Genomic DNA, 24,357 nt, shown 5'->3' on the forward strand with positions numbered 1-24,357 from the left:
AGAGGGTAAATCCAGATGGTAATTTAGCACAGTTCCAGGGATGCTGTTAAGTTACAGTGGCTGGAATAGTTCCTTGATGCAAGTTCCACAGCATGTTCCTTCACTCCAGCTTCCTTTTCCAAATGATATTTTTTCCCCACATGGGAGATAGTGAGCTCTAGCATACGGATTTCCTAGTGTTTTCCTTTGTCCAAAGGGCAACCATGAGTCACCACAAGGCTCCATAAAGAATGCAGCCTTCAGTGGCACAGATTTAGTCTTCAGTATTTGCTTTTGCACTAATATTGATTGTGAATGAGTGGTCTAAAATGTACTTCTGAAGCAAGGCAGACAGGCTCAATGCTTTTTTTATTAAATTATATATAGATATTTGTGACATTTTTCTATCCATATGCTGTCTAAAATGAGGTGAGCAAAGATGCTTAATGTGGGTACTTCAGCAGTTTTTCTTCGTGGAGATAAACACTTTATAGAGCTATGTCTAACTCAGTTGCTGTTTTTTTATGTAAGTTAAAAATAAAACCTGTGTTTCCCACTACTGTTTTCTGTAAAAACTAAAAACTACCTGTTTTCTGTAGAATATAATCTACTGGTATGTCCTGCCAGGATACTTAAGATACACCACTTTTGCTTCTTACAAGGGCCTAAATTAATGTCTGCTGTATATCCCATACAAATATTAATTATTCCAAGGATGAATGTGGCTGCTCAGTACTGAAACAAGCCAGTTCTTCGTCTGAATGGATATGCTTCCCTGAACACTGGCCAATGCCTGATGGCTGAAAGGCAAATGAAACTTCTCCTTGTAAAACTGTTCAGCAGTATCATAAGTTGACAGGGAAAAAAATAATGTATTTTCCTATGCCCATTTGAGTTATTGATGATTTTTTTCAGATTAAAAATAGAAGCATAAATTATCAAAGCAAAATACAAGGTGAGAATAATGATTCTGTGTTAAGTTCTTTCTGAGTGAAAGACTGGGAGGAATTGGAGGCACCAATCATGGAGGCAACTGTGAGAGGCAGCCACTTGGCCAGGCCCACATGTATCAGTTGGACTTGGGGTAAAAAGATTTTAGAAGCCAAAGTACAGCCCTTGAAGACCTCTAGGACTTCCTTGAGCATAATCTGCATAGAAAAGTAATTTTCTTTATGTGTGTCAAACTCAGGAAAACACTGCTGTGTCTTCTCAAAACAAAACTACCTCCAAAACTGTGGATCCACTGCAATCCAGCTAGAAAGAGGTGAGGCTGTTATTCTTGAACTCTAGCTCTAACCCCAGTCTCAACACTAACCACAGCCGTAGCTTGACACTGGAACTGGCCAGTGTCGATGTCGTTCTTCCTAACTCTGTCAGCATATAGCAACTAATCACTTTTAAGATCTGCTCAGTTTTCCAAACCTTTATCCTGACCAGAATTACAACTCAATGCAATTCTCTGAGGAAGAAGGAAAAGCCAAGCATTATTATAATCCCTAAAAGTTTGTATTTTGAAGAACCCAAACATAAACTTGAGCATTTATGTTCCTATAACTCATTATACCCACAGGGAACAATAACATTAGGAATTGATTACTGCTGATATCACCCTCTTCATAGCTGTGTGGACTAAGTTGATTCCAGTCACATACAGAACTTCTGACATTTTACTTTTTAAAATTCTAATTGTTATCCGGACTTCAATTTTCACCTGAAGTATCACCAGACTATCCTTTTTCAGGTTAAAATAGAAAATAAGATACTGGAGCCTTTTGACTTCAGCAGTCTAACTCTGCTGAGTTTTCAGGGTCCATCCATTACTTAGTTTGACTTTCAGCTTCCACTGTCCATAATGTATCCACTATTCATTATTTTAATTTCAGACAGGGAACCAATACTTGGACAAAAATAAATGGTTTAACACCTAGAGAAAAAAGATTGAAATGTATTAATACCAAGCCTCTTCCTAATTTATTAACTGTGTACAGGACAAAAGGTTTATCTTTTCCAAACTCCTTCACACATCTTAAATCCCATGCTTTACCTTTTACCCTTACCAAACTGAAATACCAATATTAAAATGGCCAGGGAAGTATAGGGGGAAAACAATTGAATCTATTAACATCATCCATTTTCCTTATTTTGTGGCATGTGTAGAATCTAAGCATTATCTGAGATACTGCAGTTGTAGTTTTCCAAACCCTGGCGAACTCTAACCCCAATAATACAAGCTGCTAGTATGCCTCTATGCAAAAGAAAACACAGCTCAATTAAGTTGCCAGTACATGGGCGTTTATATATAGAATTAAAAGTATTACTTTATTGGTTTTGTGGGTTTTAATCATAATGTCTTGCTTCTGACTGGTTATATGATCATTACTGGATTGACTCCAAGCAAGGACCATCCTAGGACAAAGAGATTCAATACTTGATTTTCTGGATCATATATGCCTGAGGATGGAATATCTTTGTTCTAGTGAGCGTGACCCCTTGCCATACTCCAGTGGCTTCCCTGAGGATATGTTCACACTGACCCAACCACAGGGTGAGCTGAGGACCACGCCTCAGGCATTTTCCTCACATATAGAATTTTTTTGTTCAGAATTATGATGCAATCAAAGGCGCATCCCACAGGTAGATAGTAATATTTTTCTATAATATGGGACTTGTGACTGTTTCTCAGATGAAAATGATTCAAGAATACTCCTCTTTCCAGACCAGTGACAAAATTAGATTTACAGCAAAACAAAAAACACGTGAAGACCTCTCAGGTGGGGAGCTACTGAGTACCCGAGTTCCCAGCTGATTCCAGTGCTGCCTTCCATCTAGTCACAGCCTTCGCTAACAACCTGCCCTTTCATTTCAGCAGAAATTCAAACAGGAGAGCTGAAATCACTGCCAGGCAACCACTGGATGCAGCACACCGGATGGAGCTCATCAGCCCGCTATATATAGAAGCAAGCTTTAGGAGAGTTATAAGCTGTGCTTAGAACTGCTGATGTTAAGGTGAATTTGTCTGTTTGAATAGTTTTCTTGTAAGCATCAAGCAGTAATAGTCTTGAAGTGCATTGTTACCATACCCTTATGCACTTAAGGAAAATTCAGTGGTGGTGTTGCGTGCTAAGAACATAGAGGTATATGGAGGAATGGATTTCTTCAGGCTCTCTGGCTTCCCAATATGTTTTTGGTGGCAACTGGTTTACAGAAAGGACCAGAAACAAATATGATGTTCTGTGGAAGAAGCCATGAAGAAAAGTTTTATTAGTTCTGTTGGTCTCTGAATATATTTCTGTTGGTGTAACAGCTGTTACTCTGTTTTACATAGTAATTAAACACGTCACCTCTGAAAATTAGAAATGGGAGTTGTTATAACTACTCTAGGTGAGGCTGCAGCACATTTCTTTTATCTTTGGTGCAGAGAAGTGTTATTTAATGAAGGCTAAAAAGTAATGTTCCTAAAACATTTGACACTAGGAAGATACTAACAATAGTGATTTGATAAAGGGCAGGGATCCTGCCTTTTATGTCTACCTAGTGCTGACTTATGTGTGTTTGTTATTTGCATCATAGCATTGCCTGTGTAGCTCTTAGGACCCCCTTAGGCATCCAAAGCAGTCTGTGTCTCAAACAGTCTAAAAATTCCATGATGGAATGTATTCTTCTGAAGAATATTTTTCTTGTATTTTTCTCTTATTAGGTTCCTATTTCAAGTGAACGAACTGTTTACAACACTGTTGTTTATGAAGTTCCCTTTTGTAGTTGAAGATTCATGTAAATGCTACCATGCAACAAATTAAAAAATTTCTCCAGTTCAAACTGCAATTTGACTATTTCTGCTGTGTAAAGTCTATTATCAGACCCTTGTTGAGGCACAGAACAAATTTGGATGAAAATGATGAAATTTGGATGAAATGGTCCTCCATCAGGGCAGACTACAAAGATCCTTCTCTTAGAGGTATTTGCCCTTTTGATGCATAAAATGCATGCAAATTTGTTTGAAAAGTGTGAGTTGATTAGTAAAAGGAAATTCACAGTAATTGTAGTGAAATGAAAAAAGAAAACAAGGCAAAAGCATTGGAAAGAATATGTTTAATTGCATGTAATTACTTGATGTGGATTTCAACCAGGGAAAGAAAGGGAAAGGAACATGCTAAATAGTGTTGATGTGGCAATTACTCAGTGATGATTTTCTCAAATGACTGAACTTTGAGTATTTTTTTTTTTTAAAAGATACAACAACAAAAAAACCAGGAAAACACACACACTACTTTTCTATGTCATAAGAACTTCTTTGCTGTATCAGTCAAAATGTTCTGCCATGTCCTTCATCTCATGATTTTGCATGTGTAGACAAAATGAACTTTCCTGGTAATGCTGTGTCAACATGCTAGGTAGGATAAAAGTTTAATAAATTTAACTATCAGGGTGTAAGTAAAACATTGCGTGTTTTTATATGATAGCATAAGCACTTCAAGGTTGAGCTTCTCAGTTGAACAAATTTTTTGATGTATCAGGTTTGCTGACAAAATAATCTGAACAAATTGCAGTCTGGTGAAATAAAAATATGGCAAAAAGAGAAATAGAAGTCCAATAGAGGTGCAAGGTTTCTAGCACTAATTAAAAAGTTTTTGTCTCTAAACAAGTAATCAGACTATGCTAAATAACTAATATATTTATGGTCCCATCCAATCTGCGACTTTTAATCTATATTCTGCATAGGTGATAAAGTTTAGGGATGGATTACCTTATTCCATTACTGCTTTTTATAGTGAAGAAATTCATACAAACACTAAATCCACTTTGGATTTAGTGCAAATGACCCTTGATGATCTCAAGGGTCTCTTCCAAACTAAAGAATTCTATTGTTTGGAGGGGCATGGAAATACACATTCTGAACTATGGGTTTGGTTTTTTTCTTTCTGATACTGTTCAGCAAGCACATTATATGTTTTAAGATGGTGTCATAGTAAAGACAGATGGTGGAGAGAAATGCACAGTACTACTGCTGGGAGGCGACGGAATCTAAATGTAGCTAGGTGGACAGATGCCTACCTATGGATATCAGCTAGTGTGCAATCAGGAGACTTTGCTGGGGACCACTCCAGGAAAGCAGAGCACCTCCCTTAGAAGGCAGCATCTCCCAGGGACACCCACAGTGGGTTCGTGGGAGAGGATGCCCATGAAGATGAGCCCAGCCCCTGAAGAGGAGGCACCAGGTGAGGGACAGGGCGGGAGGGGGAGGCCGGTGGTGGGACAGGGCTCACCAGTACTATGCCGAAGCAGCCACCTCCGTCCCAGGATGCCTCCTCCCCCTGCCTGCAGGTGACAACAGGCAGTGTCAGGGCAGCCAGGGCCAGGCCTTGTCCCTCCACGGGAACAGAATGATGTCATCCTCCTGCTCACAGAGCTTGGGGAGCATCAGGAACATTCCAGCTTGGATGAGGGGGTGCAGGGACAAGTGCCACAATTCTGCAGGTCGTCCTGGCCAGCAGCACTGCAGCCTGTAGTTAGCACTTGAAACACCACAATATGTTTCATTGCCTTAGCTGAAATATTCTGATTTTAGAAAAAGGAAAAATATTACCTAACTCTATGATATTTTTTCTTCTTCAATTGCTGTCATTTTTCTCCAAGGAAGCCTTGTGTCTGAGTATGACAGGGAGATCCAGCAGTTAAATCTGGTCTTGTGAAGCACCTGCTGTGCATGTGAGTTTTGAAAATGAACCCCTTTTTCCTCTTCCAGCCTATGAAGAGATTCAGATCTGGAAGAAAACTGAGAATAACAAAACTGCCACAGTGTCATGAAGTACCTTCTTCATCTCTAAAAGGATGAAATATCTCAGAGTGCTACAACGCGAAAAGAGTTGGTTGATGTGCTGGCTTTGCATGGGAACTGTATGGACAAGTATGTCAATGTCATACATATGTTCATATGCTACCTATGTGGGTTTTTCCTGTAGCATAATGTGTGTAGCTCACACATACTTCAGAGTGCCAGTGTGACCACCTGCTGCTCCAGGTCACCTGTTGCTCCAGGTCACCTGTTTGGCTGTAGTTATATAGCTGAGAGTGGGTCACAAGTGAGGGGACCGCAGCAGCATCCTGTAACACTGAGGAAGAACACACTCGTTGATGGGATCCTGCACTGTCAGGCTGTGCTCCTTCCCTCGTATGGGAGGATAGGCTTCACAGGGGGCTTGCAGTGTAACAATTCCGTATGAAACCCATTCATCAGCCTTAAGCAATAAATAGGAATTTGAAATGGACATTGGCCAACGTGATTTTTCACCCTCTAGTCCTGTAATTTTCATAAAAATCGGTCTACCTGCACTGTTATGGACAAAGGGTTGACTTCAGAAACTGAACTGCATTTCTCAAACTCCTCAGTGAAATTGCCTTTGCCCTGAGCTTACAGGCTCAAGCTTCAAGATTTTATTAAAATAATACATAAGTAAGAGTTAAATGTCAATTTTGCTAAATTACTGCATCTTCACAGGGCTGATTTAAGAGCAGATCAAATCAACTTCCTACCATGGCATTCAAAATTATTACTGCAAAAATTACTATATGAAATTTGATAAAATTTTTCAGTGTGAAAGCTCAGTTTTTTCTTAACTTTGCATAAACGTGTGGAAGGAACAGCTGTTTTCCTTTTAATCGGGACTCTTACTGATAATCCTCCAGAAAGTGGGGCATCAGCCCTGCTGGTTAAATAAATGAATGAGTCATTCTCAGGAAGTGATGGTTAACTTATCTATTTAATGGTATACAGGAATTAAACTACATTTTTCAATTTGACAGATCAAATTTTCTTCTTATATATCACTACTGTTAAAAAGATATTGTTTACATTTATCTTTTAATATGTAACAGTGTCAAGATTACAAAGATTTAAGAAATCAGCGATTCTTACGTTATAACATCTTCTAATAATGCCTCATCTTCACTCTGGAGGCTTCCAATAAGGAAAGGACAAATGTGGGAGTGTGGGACTTTCCTTCTAAGAAATTGAAAATAATGGAAGAAAACTAAATAGGGACAGGAGAAAATTGGTACTATCCTTCTGAGAACAGAACTGAACTCATAAATGAACTTAGGACTGTTCCTCAGCATTTTTTAGAAATCTGTCAATGCACCTGTGACTGAGACTGGCTGTGATTGCTGTGCTGGGCAAGAAAATTAGAAGTGAATTCTAAATGGCAAATATTGAGGAACCAGTCCAAGACTTTTTAACATGTGAATACTGGATTACTTTCCCTTCTCTATCAGAATAGTTTCTTTGACTACAATACTTTCTAGAGTTTTCCCAGGTACACAAATACAACTTTGTCTCAGTGTAAAGGATTAGTCAAGGTCTAGTTGTGTTTTGCTTGGAAAAAATTTCTCCCTGCTATACCTGCACCAGAACAGGTTTATTGGTGGAATTTTCTTCTGCAGATGTGGTGATTTTTGTTTTGGTGGGTTGTTTTTGTTTTTGTTTTTGTTTTGTTTTGTTTTCTTTTCTTTCTTTTGGTCTTAATCTGGTGTATTTCTTTTTTATTTCACTGTGATGGAACACCACTCAGCTGAGTAGGGAAATATTCTCTAGTTCAGACTGTAATTGAGTAGAATCTGACTTATTTGGGGCTGAACACAAAAGTGAGTATAAATCAAGGAATTAACAAAACCAAGAGAACAGACTACTTTCCAGATCTCAGAAGGCCAGTGCCGGAAAGTTTATTGTAATGGAATTTCCAGCCAGAATGTACAGGCTCAGGAAGTTTAGTTATTTTGGATACATTTCAGATCAGCAGAGTCTGCCTGCCATGCTCTCTGCTCCTGTCGTAGCATTTAGTTTTGTGACAAAGTTCTATGCAAGAAACAAGATGGCCTGTATCAGGACACTTTGTCAACTTTATTTTAGCTATAGCATTTTCAAGAGGAAGTTCCACAACTGTTATTCCTTATATCTGTGGGTCAGTGTCTATGCTTAAAATGGTTGAAAAGGATGTGCAAACTAAAGGCCTGTTTCCCACAAGCTGTAGGTGTCAGCTCAGCTGCTAGACACTCTTAATATGTGTAGTGTTACAAACAGCAGTTCACAGAGCCCTGGGGAAGGCATACTATTAGTTGGAAGTTCAGCTACTTCAGTTGGAAATTTACCACAAGACACAGAGTGGTTTCTTTGTGGGGGTTATCTTAGCAAGGTGCTTACTAGGGGATCCATATGCTTCTACTTACTTATGTGCTTCCAAGGATGACATTTGCTAGCACAGCCAAAAACCCACAGGGTAACTGCATATGAGCACAGTATAACCCATTACAACTGCATTTCCTCTTGTCTGTAATCAGCAGAACTCATCTTATAGAGTGTTTATCTCCCACTATTTTGGGTGAGTAGACCCACTCTAAGTCCTACTACTTCCATATCTGTGCTAGGGTTCATCCAGCACAGAGTACTTGGAGCAGAGCTATGGGGAAGAGGTACTGTGAAACTTCTGATCTCTTGCCTTCCTACTTTCTCCCTATTTCCCTGATCCATAAAAGTGTTTAGCCATGACAGTACTTCTATTCACTTCATGTCCTAAGAAGTAAGTGTTAGTTGCACAGTGGTAGTGCTGAAACTGTTGATCATGCCGTTATTAGATGACCCCTGGCATTCATCAACTAACTGAGAAGCTGGAGACCATGAATTTCCCACGTCCCGAAATCACTTTCAGAAACTGCTGCACAGTCTTCCACAAAATCCATAACTTAAAGGCAGAGGTGAAAATTTAGGGAGTGGTGACTGACTTCCAGCTGTGATAATTTTGCAAGGCTACTGCTAGGGAAGAGGCAAGAGTTCAACCCCCTGACTGGATTGAAAGCAGCCTTACTGCGAACAGCTACTGAACCTGGCGAGAACATCTAAGTGCTTGTTAAGCTGCTGAAAGGCGGATCTGACAGCTGCTCCTCGTGTGCATAAAAACATGGAAAGCACACAGTCCTGAGAAATGGACAGTTGAATGTTAGTTGTTTCTAAGTGACTTCTAGTGCCAAGAATGCTCGTTACGGGACGATGTTGGGGATATAAATAGCAGGAGATAATTAATTGCATATTGTGAGTGAGGAAGGACTATGATGTTAAAAAATGAGTTTAGCTTGTTTTGGGGGTTTTCTGTTAATTTTTCTGCTTTGGGTTAATTTTGCAGTAGTGAGGACACCTAAATATTTTTTCAAGGCTGAAACTAGTACTGTGGTTATCTGTTGCAAAAGTTCTGAGTCTCTTACCAGGTTAATTTTAACATATATCCTCACCCTTGGTCTTTTATCCCTAGGAGGAGCTGGTAGTTCTACTAAAAAAAATCAAAATCAATCTCATACTATGTTCTTCCTTTTATTAAACTTTTTTACCTGATATATGAAGTTTCTTTTTTGTTTCCTTTGGTCCTTCAGTGCCATAAGGGAGAAAAATATTTAAAAATAAATAGATCTGGGATGAGCCTCTACTGCCTGTCCTTTTTCTGTTGGACTCAATTGCTTTCATACATATTTTTACAAGCTTTTCATGAAGAGGAACTGAAGTCATAAAATGTGTCCCTTCTCGTAAGATTCTCATCAGCGAGGAATTATATCAAAGTAATGAGGCAGAAATTAGCTGGAATTCTAGTTATAAAAGTGAAATTGCAAAAATGAGAAGGTGTTCTCTAAGCAAAAGTATCTCAATACAGTGTTCACATAAGAGCAATAAAATATGATCAACTGATGATGAATCTGCAGAAGAAAACGTTTTTTGGATGTATTTCCCATTTCCTTACAGTGATAGCGGAAATGGCAAGAAATTAATTGCTGTCATCACAAAATGATTCTTTCTGTTTATGATTGCTCTGCTTAGTATTACTAAAAATTAAAATTGGTTCACTGAAAAAGCCTGCTATGAACTAGTCACACCTCACTCATCTCCAAAATAGCACTATTACATATCCTGAATCTTGGGAATATGTGTGGGAAGGTGAGGGGGAGGGTAAAGCAGTTCAGTGAGAATATCTGCTTCATGGCTGCTCCGTCTTCCCATTTTACCATGGAATAATATATGAGAGTGTTCCTTGCTCCTTCCTTTTCCTTGCAAATGACTCAGATAATCATAGCATCAAAGCTAGAGTCTTCATAACAACTGGCTCTGTGGATATTTAAAATGCATGAGCTAGCTCTGTCTTTTTACAGAGGAAGCAGAGAGGGGGTGTTTACGCAGCCATTCTTGCTCTTTTTCCTATTCTATTGCTGAAAAAAGAGCTTGATGAATAGCTCAAAAATCAGCTACTAAAATTTCTGTTTTGCAAACAGAATGGTCATATTTCTCCCTCCCTTGTGTTGTCTACAACAGATGTTTGCCTTGATGCATGTTGCAGGCACAAATGCTCATCAAAATAGGTTTCAAGCCTTCATCATTAGTATTTATTAATACTACATTTTATTATGTGAATGTTTTCTGGAAGTAAGTATGAATCTTCCATTAATGAAAGAAAAGCATAACTGTGGTTTATCTGCCCAATACAAAGAAGGAAGGGTGTACGTTTAAGCACCAGAACAAAATAGGAAATATCAAAGTTGAAGAAAACTCCAAATTTTGTCCGAGAACATCAAAAGAACACTTTCCTGCATCTGCCACCATACATAAACTGTATGCTTTCTGTGATTATAGCTCTGGTTCTTAGATGAGCACCTACCCCTTTGACAAGATGTGACTGTGGCTCTTGCTGTGCTATCTGGTTTTCCTTGGTATTAGATGCAGATACTTGGGGAAGGAGAGATGCTCAGTGGAGTCTTACAGATATCTTGATCAGGATGATTAAAAGATGGTGCCTGCATCTCCAGGGAACCTCAAGAATGAACTTGTATTATCAATTTTCACAACTACAAGGCAATTTCGTTTTTATTCTTGTATGTTATGAATCAGGCAAGAGTCTCATTGTGAGCTCATTAAATTAGAGCTATATATACTAAATAAATAAGTTCAGTAATTTGCATATACATGGAGATGGAGCAGCTAATAATTCTTGGGTTTTTAATTGACTGAAGAGCTATTGTAATGAAAAATTAATAAGAGGGGTGAAAGGAGTTAACCTATTCCTGTTCCTGCTTTTCCTGTAAAATACGTGGCTAAATTAGAGTGTCTGAGTTAGCGTAAAGTTACAAATCTGTGTGCCTGCCTAGTAAGTTTAACAAAAACTCTGCACACCATTTCCCAAAAGCTTATAATTTAGACCAATCAAGGCCTTTTGCTTCCCAAAATCCTATACTTGTTTCTCAGTAGGAGTTACGGTGACAAATTAGAACTCTTTAGATTTTTTGGTTGAGTTAAAATGTTGCCCAGAAAAATCTCAGCTTTTTCCCTTACAATGTAGCAAGTATTATTTTTATTCTCATCAAAACAAAAATGAGTGCAGAATGACTGAGATGGGCCCTGATGGGCCTGGGTGGAGTGCAGAGCCGTGCTGGGGCCAGATGCACTCCAGTCCTTGGGTTGCACAGACAGAGCTGCGGCAGCAGGACCACAGGTGCCCATGATGTGCTTCATCAGGGCCAGTGAATCAGCTGATATATCCTCTCATGCTTGATGGCAGTGAAGTATGTTTTGCAACACAACCCTGTGAAATATTTGAGTGTTTGAAAGGGTTTAACACAGGTTTGCAGGGTGTATAAGCTCAAACCTCTGCAGGGAGGCTGTGCCACAGGAGCATGTTAACCTGTAGCCTAATGATTGTTTTTACATATAATTACCATGTCTTGAGGGGCATCAGGCACAGCATCTCCAGATGGGCAATGTAGGGGATTGTCCTGCTCAGCTCTGAGCTGGAGCGGCCTCACCTTGAGTCCTGTGTGCAGTTTTGGGCACCACAAAAAAGACATCAGGCTGTTAGAGAGTGTCCAAAGGAGGCCACAAGGATAGTGAAGGGTCTAGAGGGGAACCCATGTGAGGGGCAGTGAGGGCACTGGGTCTGTTCAGCCTGGAGGAGACTGAGAGGAGACCTCATCACAGTCACAACTTCCTCATGAGGGGAAGAGGAGGGGCAGGCACTGATCTCTTCACTACTCTCTTCTTTCAGTCTCTTCCTGTGACCAGTGACAGGACCCAAGGGAATGGCCTGAAGCTGAGTTGGGGGAGGATTAGGTTGGATATCAGGAAAAGGTTTTTCACCCAGAGGGTGGTTGGGCATTGGAACAGGCTCCCCTGGGAAGTGGTCACAGTACCAGGCCCTTCAGAGATCAAGAAGCATTTGGACAGTGCTCTCAGGCACATGGTGGGACTCTTGGTGTGTCCTGTGCAAGGCCAGGAGTTGGACTCTGATCCTGATGGGTCCCTTCCAGCTCAGCATATTCTGTGGTACTCATATCAATGACAAGGGGAAATGACTTCAAACTGAAGGAGAGTAGTTTATATTGCATATTAGGAAGAAATTCTTCACTGTGACAGTGGTGAGGCACTGGCACAGGTTACCCAGAGAAGCTGTGGCTGCCTCATCCCTATAAGTGTCCTAAGTCAGGTTGGATGGGGCTTTGAGCAACCTGCTCTAGTGGAAGGTGTCCCTGCCCATGGCAGAGCATTTGAAACTAGGATCTTTCAGGTCACTTCCAATCCAAACCATTCTATAATCCTGTGGTTCTATAAATCATTAAATAGAAAAGGATAGAGACAGGAAATAAAGCATTTTGGACTAAGAAGTGGCTAACTATAAAAAAAAATTGGCAACCTGTTAGAGTAACTACTGTTACAAAAAAATATATGGAAGGTGTATTTTTGTGCCCACTACCCTAAACAGGGATACTGCTTAAACAGAATGAATTTTACAGGTAAAATGATGGATGTGTTTGGAACAGGGCTGCATTTCTGACTCCATTCAAATACTCCATGTTTCATTTTGTACTTCCAAATTGTTTAAAATATGGTATTACAGCATGAGTACTAGTGTCACATCTGTATTATTTTGGCTCATCTTGAACTTATTTTGCTTCTTTTGCTCACATTGAATTCTGGTTTATTGTGTATACACTCACCTGTGCCTTCACAGAGAATACATTTATGTGTAGATGAGTATGTATACACACATAGGTATAAAATACGTGGTTTGGAAAATATTTTAATTGCTTTAATCTGCATCAGTCTACATGAATCTATACAACCAGTATGTGAATCTACAGCAGACATGTTTATTCCTACCCACACGTGATGTACTTAGGCCTCTCTAAGAATCAGTTGTACTGGGATGCAAATGTCACAGTACTCAGAGGAGTGCATTCTCAGTTGCACTATTTGCACTGCCATGTTTAGTATCTTTTTTGAAAATTTAAAGCGGAAAAAACCTGAGTCTTGTGTGTTTCCAGGTGACGTAGCCATGCCCTACCTCAGGGAGTGAGTCTGTGAAGTGAAACACAGGGGTAAGAAGCATCCTTTCTGCCCTGAAGCGCAAGGAGGAAGAAGGCTTGAACATCTGCTCTTGTTGGCAGCGTTTAGCAGCTGGTCCAAGGCACATGTAACTGAGACATGCTCCCCTCCCTAAGGCAGCCTCGCTGAGCATCATTGAGGAGGGTGCAGGTGTGAGTTAGCCTCAGAGCTGGCTGGGATCTTAAAGAATCTGATGTGAAGATGTCTAGGGAAGATGCTGCTGAACAGTCTTGACTGTGCACTTATCACTTCCCCACTGCTAAAAACTTATGTTTTAAATAAACATGCCTTAATCTTGCCTTGTACAAAATCTAGTTGTGATTATTTAGGGAAATGGAACACATTCTTGAGATAACCAATTCTTGCAGCTTCATGGTGAACCATGTTTTCAGACCTCACAATCCTAATGTTAACACGGTTTGTTTCTGTGTAAGGAAACAAACTCTGTCTGACTTCCAGATTGATTACACAGTAAAGTAAGTATGTTCTAGCATCAGTGGACAGAAAATTCCCTTGGCAAGCAGCAAATACTGCAGAGGGCACTTAAAATAAATGCAGGCCTGAAGCAGCTTGTAGTAGTAGTGGTATTTGCACCTTTAAAAATACCAGTGGTAGTTGAAGGATGTAAGCATGCAGTCTGTAGGTAGAAATAGTACAGCTTTGTCAGATTTTATGTGAATAAGCATAATTGCAAAATACATTTGTCTATGCATATATAGATTAATTTTAAGACTAAAATAATTTCTGAAAGTAAAGAGTAAAGTGACACTTCTATTATATTGACTGACATTTCATTATTTGAATGCCTAATGTGCATTTCGCTTTTGGATAATTAGTTGTCAGTTTGCAAAAGCAATTACATTTTAAAGGTTACCAGTGTTTTTCCGAATGATAACTTAAGACTTTTTATCTGGTGGCTGAATGGGTGTACAGACCTAAGTACAGACTTGCACAAAATGCTTTTTTCCAGAGGGATATGTATGGGCAGGCAATGGTAACACAAGGGCAGGATTCATGTGTCTCAGGAGAAGATAAATAAGGATTTATAATCAAGTTAGCATATCCTGCCATGCCAAGTTCTTCATCTGATTAACCCCATACTACCTGAACACGTTGTTTCTTACATACCTGCAGAATTTCCCTCTGTACTATATGGATCAAATTGTTTTGCTTAGGTTCCTGCACAGTGGTTTCTCTCATGAGGCTTGAATATTTCCCCCCATTCCCAACATCCCTGCCAATTCCTTAAATTATTCTTTTTCATTGTGCTCCATTCTTAGGAAAGGTTATTCTTTACCCTTCAGTACAGGTTTATACATCCAGCTGGAAGATGTAAGCATAAATGAGGGAACTAAAAGCTAACAATAGCTAACAACAAGCATTTTTGCTTTATAGGACACCTTGTAAGTATAGCTGCCACAGGGTATGTGAGCCAAATCAGCACATAGCAGAGCTGTGGACCCAGTTATAAGTGTAGGAAACTTCCTGAGAATTTATTATTCATAATAGTCTTGGAAAGGCACAAAGGTGAAGGAGCACCACAAGCTTTGCGCAGAAGTGCTTTCCTGTTTTATGTAGAAGCAACTACACCTTGATTTCTACCTGAGGAGGGCTTGATGTTTTGCCAGAGGAGTGCTCAGGGCTCAGACATGCACAGCCACCAAGCATGGAAGAAGATGCCAAGACAGAGTGGCAGGACATACAAGTGAGGCTTTCAATCCAGAATCTGACACAGTTGTGTACAGGAACTCTCCTACACACCAGGCATTTTTTTCCTGAGATTTCAGAAGTAATTCTGTACCACAGTGGGATAAATCCAAGGCTTTTCAAAGCTTTCTGTGAGAAACAAGATGGAAAGAATATCCAGTGATAAAGACATTCACCTGTGATGTCAGGTCTCAAAGTCACATTCAAATTGGACTTGAATTTGGCTTTTTTTGATATATCGATGTTTTTATTTGTTCTGGAGATTTTCCATTTGCTGCAAATTGATATTCCTTGAGAGAGCCCATGTGAGATTGGTAACAGCACTTACAGAAGTCTGATGGAAACATTCAAATCCTGCAATCTTCCAGGTTAAGAAGATTTTTGGACTGTCCTAATAACTGTATGGATTTTATAGTATTTCAAAAAGGCATTGGTTAAATATGAAGGGTACCTATCATACTCTTTTTGCTCATCATCGAGGTGGAGTTGGAGCCAGTAGCTTTTAACCATCCTGTGGTCCCTCAGACCAGAAGAGGGAAGTTTGCCAATTAAGGTTGTTTTGGTTTTGATGAATAATCTCCCTGGCAGTGCTGAGACAGAGCTGATGATGGCTGTCACGTTACTGGGCAAAGAGCAGTGACATTCATAATGTCCGGATTTGTTAGGATTTTGTGTTTCTTTCTCATTGGGAAGGTGACAGCATTAGCACTATGTACACAGCTGGCTTAGTGTTGAAGGTGAATAGCTGTTGTGTTGCTCCTAGATTTGCTTGGAAACATGTTCCCTACGGACCTGGTTATGCAGTTGAATCTTTCTGGGCAAATCTCTGAGCTTCCTGCAGAAGTGTCTGACTGAAATCTTAAATGTAACTTCATGCTTAGATTTTGTTGCAGTTTTTAGGGCCCTCTCCTCCTGTGTCCTTATGACATCTATATGGAAAGATTATAGGAAAACAGGCAAGCATCTAAACGGTTCTTAATTACTATTTATACTGCCTCCGCAAATGATTACCTTAGCTATATTCCCACTTTATAAATGACTTATGCAATTGGGTTAAACAGACTCCCACACAACATTTGTTGGTCAATTACCTCTTAAATTATGTACATTTCTGTAATTAGAAAATGTAATTCTGTTTATACACATAAAGCTTTTTTTTCTAAATCTGCGCTTAATATACCCGGAATGATGACTTTTATTTGTACACAGAAGCTAAATTGAAAAGAGTTTTCCTAATAAAAGTGTATGATTCTGTAATCAGCAAGACAACTTTATTTCCGTATGTGTGAGGTGTTCTCTGAATTATGGACTGAAAAGTCAATGGATGTACAATTTCTAGATGAGGAAATCTTGAAAGCCAAATGTATTCACTCAGCCAACAAAGACATCTGTATGTTTATCAAAAAAGCAAAGAATGGATGTTATAATGTTAATATTATCCTAAGGCTCAATTACTTGTGAATTTACTACAGTTCCAGTAAGAATGTTGAATTGTCAGGAAAAGGAATTCTTGCATGACATCTTAAAATACCCATAACATGAAATCACATTTTACAAAACTAATTGAACTTTGCCATGAAAACATTAACTAAAGATGTAAATATTTTTTCATTTGTTTTCCCAAGAAGACAAGGTGAAAATTAACCTGACAACAATGTGCATGATGTGTGTGATCGCTGTCACGGCCAAGATCTTATCTTTGGAGATGTCCTTGAAAAATTCACAAGGTGAAGTTTTGGCTTCTCAGGTTGTGCAAAAGCTGATGTTTCTCCGTTAATACCGATATGTTCACGCTGATTTTTATCTGATAGGTTAGTATTGTATTCTTATTGAGAACAGCCCTGAAACAAATGAAGAATAATCTCTATTGTGAATATAATTTAAACTTGTGCTCAACCACATTCACATTTGAATGTTTTGTCCCAGATTCACATTCAGACACAAATCACGGCCAATAGTATTTTTACTTCTTAAAGGTTTATTTTTTTCCCATAATTTCCTTTTATCCTATATTTGAGTTGGAAACTTCAGTATCTAAATCAGTTGTTAGAAGCTCAATCTTATCAAGTATTTTAAGGGTATTTTAAGGTGTCATGCAAGAAGTCCTCTTCCTGACAATTCAACATTCTTACTGGAATTGTAGTAAATTATTGTGCAGTTTCATTATCCCGCTATCCTTCCTCTCTGGTACATCAAGTTTTAGGGAGTGAAAAGAGAAAATGCAGTGAACTAGTCTTATCAGTCAATCTCTACTTAAGTGCAAATTAAAATTTATTTCATTGTAGTGCTGTAGGCAAGTCTTGTGTCTCTAAATCTTAACTTCTTAATAGACAGCCCTGCTAGAGGGGATGTGATAGGGGACCTAATGGTCCAACATGAGCTGATTGGTGATGTCAAGATTGGAGGCAGCCTGGGCTGTGGTGATCACGAACTGGTGGACTTTGCAGTCCTGAGTGATTTGGAGTAAGAGTAAAGTCAGGAACCTGAATTTTAAGAAAGCAAACTTCCAGCTGTTCAAGGAATTAGTAAGTAGGACTCCCTGAGGACCTGCCCTCAGGGTAATAATACAGGCTGGATGGTGGAGGGATTCAGTAGAAGCCCTGCTGAGAAGGACTTGGGGTACTGGTGAATGACAAGCTGGACATGACATGGCAACATGTGCTTGCAGCACAGAATGCCAAGAGCTGTATTTTGAGCTTTATCGAAAGAAATGTGACCAGCAGATCCAGGGAGGTGATTCTCCCTCTCTCTTGCACTCTGGTAAGACCCCAGCTGCAGTGCTGTGTCTGGCTTTGTAGCCCCCAACATAAGAAGGATATGGACCTGTTGGAGCAAGTCCAGAGCAGACCAGATTCTCTGAGGGCTGGAGCACCTGTGTAATGAAGAAAGGCTGAGAGAGTTGAGCTTTTTCGGCCTGGAGAAGAGAAGGGTCTGGGAGACCTTAGAGCTCCTTCCGGTACCTGAAGGGATCTTACATGAAAGATGGGCCTGAACTATTGAGCAGGGCTTGTTAAGATAAGACATGGGGTAATGGTTTTAAACTGAGAGAGTAGAGTTAGATTAGATACAAGGAAGAAATTTGTTCCTATGAGATTTGTGAAGCACAGGCACAGGTTGCCCAGAGAGGTGGTAATACCCAAACCCCAGAAACATTCAAGGCCAAGTTGGACAGGGCTCTCAACAGCATCTAGCAGAAGATGTCTCTGCTCACTGCAGGGGGGGGTCTCTCTAGATGATCTTTAAAGGTCCCTTCCAACCCAAAATATTCTGCGATTCTGTGAAATCACAATATCCTGACAGGTATGTCACTGAAACTAATATCTAAGTCCCTTAAATTTCATTACTTTTTCACTGGAGAAACATGCTTAACTTACAAGGAGTTGCCAGCATGTTTAATGTGAATCTAAAAAGCTTTTATGTAAGTCTAAAGTATTGGATTGACTTTATTTTTCTCCCTCTTTTGGATTTCCCACTGACTTCCTTGCTGTGGGAAGTTTCTGCCCTCAAAGTAGGTGAATCCAGTCTATCCACCAAGGCTACCTATTTCCCTTGAGGGATGGAACATTGTGATGCTAAATCTGCCCTTCAGTTTATTCCTACCATCCTGACAGGGTCTCCCATACCCCTTTCTGCTCAAAGGCTATGTCATATATTGACACCAAAAATGATGAAACTTATTCTGGTCTCTTGTTGAATTTTATATTTATTTTTAGTTCTGTACCTATTTACATTTGTATTGACAGAAATATATTTAAGCAAATAAAAATATTACTTCTCAGCCTCAATTTTCATTGACTAATCAGATCAGGTTTTTTTAGCTTCTGCTCCAAAGTAGGCTTTCAATTACCATCAAAATCTAAAAAAGCCCTTGTACTTGTTTCAGTTCAGTTTATCTATTTGTAAAACAGTACTCTAATGATGGGGAGCTGCGTGCTAGCTTAAAAGGGGCCCGGAGGTCTAGCCGCAGTCCCATCCACACTACAGCAGTCACACACTCACAAGTAAAGAAGGCTGATGGAGTTGAGCTCCTCATCCAAGGGAGCTTCCCTCTAAGCATGCAGTAGAGGAGGCAAAGAAGTAGAGACGGGACTCTCCACGTGTGTTCCACACAGGTTTATTTCCGTGAAAAAACAGGAAGAAAGAGCCAAACTAGAAGGAGGGTCCAGGGGCCTTATACTGGGTACAGATAGGCAGGAAGAGGGATCACAGCCAATGGGATCGGGGCAAGTAGGCGGGGTTGACAGCAAGGGAACCAATGGGAACAACACATAGGAGGGACTTAGGAAATGAGCCAATGGGGGTGTCGAGGAACAAAGAACTTTCTAGAACTGATACATATTAAAGACAGGAAATGAATATACATAACATCATACATAAAAGAGGGCGGGGAAAACATGAACCAAGTGGGAGAAAACATGCAAAAGGCAGAACAGGGGAATTGTGGGTTCTCACCGTGACTGAAAGTTACATGCTAAACTTGGGTTGCTAACCACCACAGCTGGTTGTCTGAGCTCTCCTCAGGAGGCAGAGTGGCTGGAGTCACTTGCACCACCACGCTCTTAAGTGTATCTTAATTTCATCATTGCTTGAGCTGTATTAATGTTTCAAATTCTATTGTAAAGTATCTTTTCTGTAGGAATACCAGTGATATAAAAGTAATAGGTAGGACATGTTTTTCTAAATAGACATTACATTATGTTCAGTCTTTATAACCATTTTTGCATTTCTTGGTAATTTTGTGTTATTTAACAGTCATTCTCCTCCTTAGTTATATGACTGATGAGTTCTGAGCTTATAAAAATCTTGGAGTGTTTGCTCAGAGGTTGATCTTGCACATTGCATGTTTGAACTTAATTTCTATTCCAGGATTTTGCAGCATGAGCTATTTATTCTCTTGAAGATTGGAAATACCTATTAACTGCTTATTGCCTGCATCTTATTTCAGGAGATTTGTACTTTTTGTTTCAAGGATCGGAAATGAAAATTTACAGTTTTATAAAGGTCTTCAGCTGCAGCCAGATATTCCCCTTTCACCTGTACCCACTGTGTTTCCTCATGTTTATTTTTAATTCTAATCCATATCATGTCCAACCTTGTGTGACACCATAAAATAGTGATCTGGACAACTGTAGTGTCATTAGTCTGACCTCAGCATAATGCAAGGATTTAAAAGAGATCTTGAAGGAAGAGATAATGAAGGCAGTTATGGGCTTGTTATAATTGCTGTGGGTGAAGGATATGCACCAGACAAGTTGTAATTAAAGAAACAGAGATAAAGAAAAAAGGGTAGAAAAGAACCAAGGATTTGCCAAAGATAGATTGTGTCTGAATAATCAAACAGCTTTAAGTGTGCTAACTGATTTTCTAAGAAATGCAGTAGATTAGATCTATCTGGGCTTCAAAAGTTTTATGAATCCTTTGTCTAGAAAATCGATTGTCATTTTTGGAGTCTGCTGCCATGAAATCCCCAAAGTAATAAGGTTAGAGCTACTTTTTTCTCCTGCCCTGGCTTCAGTGTGGTGGAAGAAGAAAATTATTCCAATTTTTGGCCTCCTTCTTCCAGAGAGGAAGGTTATGTCACTTGTCACTGCCACTTTGGGTATATATAGTGCCCAGAATCAGTTATTTCTGCTCATGAGTACACGCTCTCTGTACTGGGGAGCATTTTTGGGTACTAAATATATCAGATAATTGGAAGAAGTTACTAAGTAAGTAGTTTCTTGTTGCAAGGCATATTCGGAACAGGATCTTTGTATTGGAAAAAACCCCAAACAGCTGCTGTGCACCCATCCACTCTAGTCCCAATCTTTTCTTATTTGTGTTAGTTCTCTTTGCTTCCTTCAACAGAAGAAAGAGTTGTGTAGCCAATGTCCCAAGTCCACCTTCGCTGATGAATCTCATTTTAGAAGTTCACATTACTGAATCATAAGCAAAAAGTGAGAAAGGACTGCAGGAAGCTATGTAGTCTTTACTCAGCTGCTTATGGCACTGTCATTCTCTAGTATGGTTTTTCAAAGCTCCTGGTAGTGGAATCCATCTGTCTCCTCTGTGAAATATTTAAATTTTTATCTATGTTTATGGCTATGAAAAATTTATTTTAACATGGCATCCAAGTGTCCTCATTAATTCTTGTCCATTGATTTTTGGCCCTGTCCAGATGAATATATATAATAGTTTATTCCCTTCCTCTTTGTGGCAACCTTTTAATAGTTGCAGCTGTCTCCTCAACTGTCTGTAGTCTAGACTTGAGTGAGAGGTTTTCCTGTTTTTCACTGTGTATATTTCATCTCTTCTAAAATTTTGATTATTTTTTAGTGGTCTTCCATGGATTTTCTTAAGTAGAGTCACAAATTTTTTAAGGTGAGATGTCCCCGTCTTAACCCAGGACCTCAGCTGAGGCCTTAATCAGATTGTGTAGGGTAGAAGGTCTACTTTGACTTTATTTATTTCTAATACTACTTTTGTGCATGTCAGAAGAATTATGCTTTTTTCAAGCACAATACTACTGAAAATAGGTAAATAAAATACAGCTTGCTTATGATGGGACTTTTTCCCAAGCTTTCACAGAAATTTGCAAATACCACACTAGCAAAAATGACTAACATGAAATTGCATCTCTCAAATCCTTCAGATTTACCAAGGACCCCAAACCCTGTTGACAAATGCTATTTACAGAGTCCCAGCGATTTATTACTGTTATGTTATCCCTAATGTAAACTTAGAGAGACATCATGTAGTGTCAGACCTCACTAACTAACCTAGACTAACCTAGACTAAAGTAAGGTTAGTTGGTTCAACAATTCCCTACCTGCCACTTCCTTGATCAACATTACCATCAATAATTCTGTTTACTGGAATTAAAATACAAAATGGATTTCTACAAGAAATCATAGCAATATAGCATAACTTCCCAGTAGCAAATACAATTAAATAATTTTATTCAAATAAAACAAGCCCATACAGAAGGTGTGATGGGAAAGTGAAATACAGTGCTTTACAGGTCATAACTAAATATTTGTACTGTGGTCCCTTCCTGTTCAGCAGTACATGCTCCTGTTGAGATGGCTGAAGATGTAATAAGTCAAAGTTGTGTTCATGGATCGTTTATAAGCAGAAACAAAGGAGGAAAGCAAACAGATTCAAGAAAAGTCACGGTTGGTTTTTTTTTGAGGCTTTGAAAATCTTGTACTTTTTTCCAGAAGTTAAAACCAATAATTTATCTAGGGGAAGTTGTAAAATTTTTGTATTGTCAGGTGCTGTACTGGCCTAAGAAGACAGTTTCTCCTAATCCAAGTTATAATATAACAAGCTCTGTATTTTACTAGCTACAGAATTCTTGAAGTTTAGAATTTCTTCCTTCCTGTTTTATCCTTCCACAAATTCTCAACGAACTGTCAGGTGCATAGCAGCTTGTATGGCTCTCTGGTTCTTTTGTTGGCAATCCCCATCTTTGCTCCAAGAAGCAGTATCAGCTTTCCAACAGAAGCCAGTAAAAGTGGTTAAGTCAAGGACTGTCAAGTGCAATGTGACAGATGAGTTTCTTCTCATGAATTTTCCCCTGGGAGTTGGAGTGAATAAAGTTTGAGTAAAAAGAAAGCAGTCTGGAGTATCTGGGTCTGCAGCATGCAGACATCTATCTCCCTCTAGAACTCATTTTTTAAGCTCTTGGGGCTTGTTAATTTTATTGTCCTCACAGACACAATGTTGTTAATGTGGAAGAACTTAACAGAGTTGCTGAGAAATGGTATCTAGATGGTACACCAAAATATCTGAGTCACCCTTTTGACCTTTCCAAAAAGTTTCCCATCTGCAGGTTTCCCATTTAAGCAGCCAGAACCCTTGACACAGAGGACTTTGCAGGATCATTTAACTATGGTGCCTCTCCCCCATTGTAATTCCCTGGAATGTTAAGTGGCACTAGGGACAGAAGTTTTTTTTAGCCTCATCCTCTGAGATTAACTGCAATACACAGAGAATATTTGACTTCCACGAGCTCAGGATGCTACATATGATCAGGGAATGATGTCAGATACTTCTTGGGCTATTGAAGTAATGAGACTACAGTTTTTAAATAACCTAGTACACCAGACTACACTTAAATAACTGAAAAGAGAGCCATCCTTTTAAACAGTGTTTCAGTGTGAACCAGGCTATATATATATATATATATATATATATAAAATTTCATATGAAGCTTCCCTGGCATATATTAGTGATTAAAGTATCTCTGTCTCTTAGAAGCAGTCATTAGGCTATTTCTAAATGTCTGCATTTAACACAGAGTTTCTTTTTACTTCTTACAGATATTCTTTGTAGACTGCTATATTTTTCTTACTTTAAGAGCATTGATTTAAAGGGTCTCCCTTGCCAGCTGTGCACCTGTTTTCTTCAGGAATGCTGTGTGAGAAATAGAGTTGCTTTCTTGGTAAAAATATCTATCCCAGGGGTGCAGAGCCAATGCTGCCTATGCAGGCCCTGCATTGCATAGCCAGGCTAAATCCTTGGACAGTACTTGTATCAGGTAGCTATGGCATCACTGAGTTCCATTTTGCGACTAGGTTTTTCATCATCTTCAAACAAGGCAAAATACAATCTGAGACTGAACCTACTAAGTAAAGTCTATTCTGTAATAAGGTTGTACCAAAAAATGACAGGGGGTGTTTTACAAGGTGCTGAGCCCACTCCTGCCATAGTCTGTGGCTTTCTCTTCCCACTGTAATCTAAATTGAATATATTGATGTATTTATTAGCATTACACTGAAGAGCTGGGCTCCACTGAAATGCAGTTTCAATCTCAACTCACTTTTGATGGATGGGTTTTGTTTGTGAATAATTGTATTTATGATCCCAAGTCCTTAATAAACACTGCATCTTCATTCATGGCCTCTTAATCTTTCATAAGATTGCATCTTAATGTGATTCTTCAGCCTTGTTCCTTATTATATTTTATTATATCTGCTGGATTGTATGTGTAATGGAAATAATTCAAAGGTGGTGAGCAAGTTTCAGATAATCCTTTGTTATCCAGTCTACAAGTTTGGATGGTAGCTGGAAATACGTAAGATCTTATTATACTCTTCAGTTCTTATAGCTGAGCTAAGGTAAATCCTTAAAGTGAAAATAAAATGCAGAAAATTACTACCAGACCGATAGAACAGTATAACCTCAGAAATTAGAATTTGTTTCTGAGTTCACTGTCTAGCAGTTACAAGAATTTCTCATATGGAAAAAGCATTTATTCTGTGTTGCTTTAATAACTTGCAAGACCC

Source organism: Corvus hawaiiensis, chromosome 6 (assembly GCF_020740725.1).
Source record: "Corvus hawaiiensis isolate bCorHaw1 chromosome 6, bCorHaw1.pri.cur, whole genome shotgun sequence".
Classification (NCBI taxonomy): Eukaryota; Metazoa; Chordata; class Aves; order Passeriformes; family Corvidae; genus Corvus; species Corvus hawaiiensis.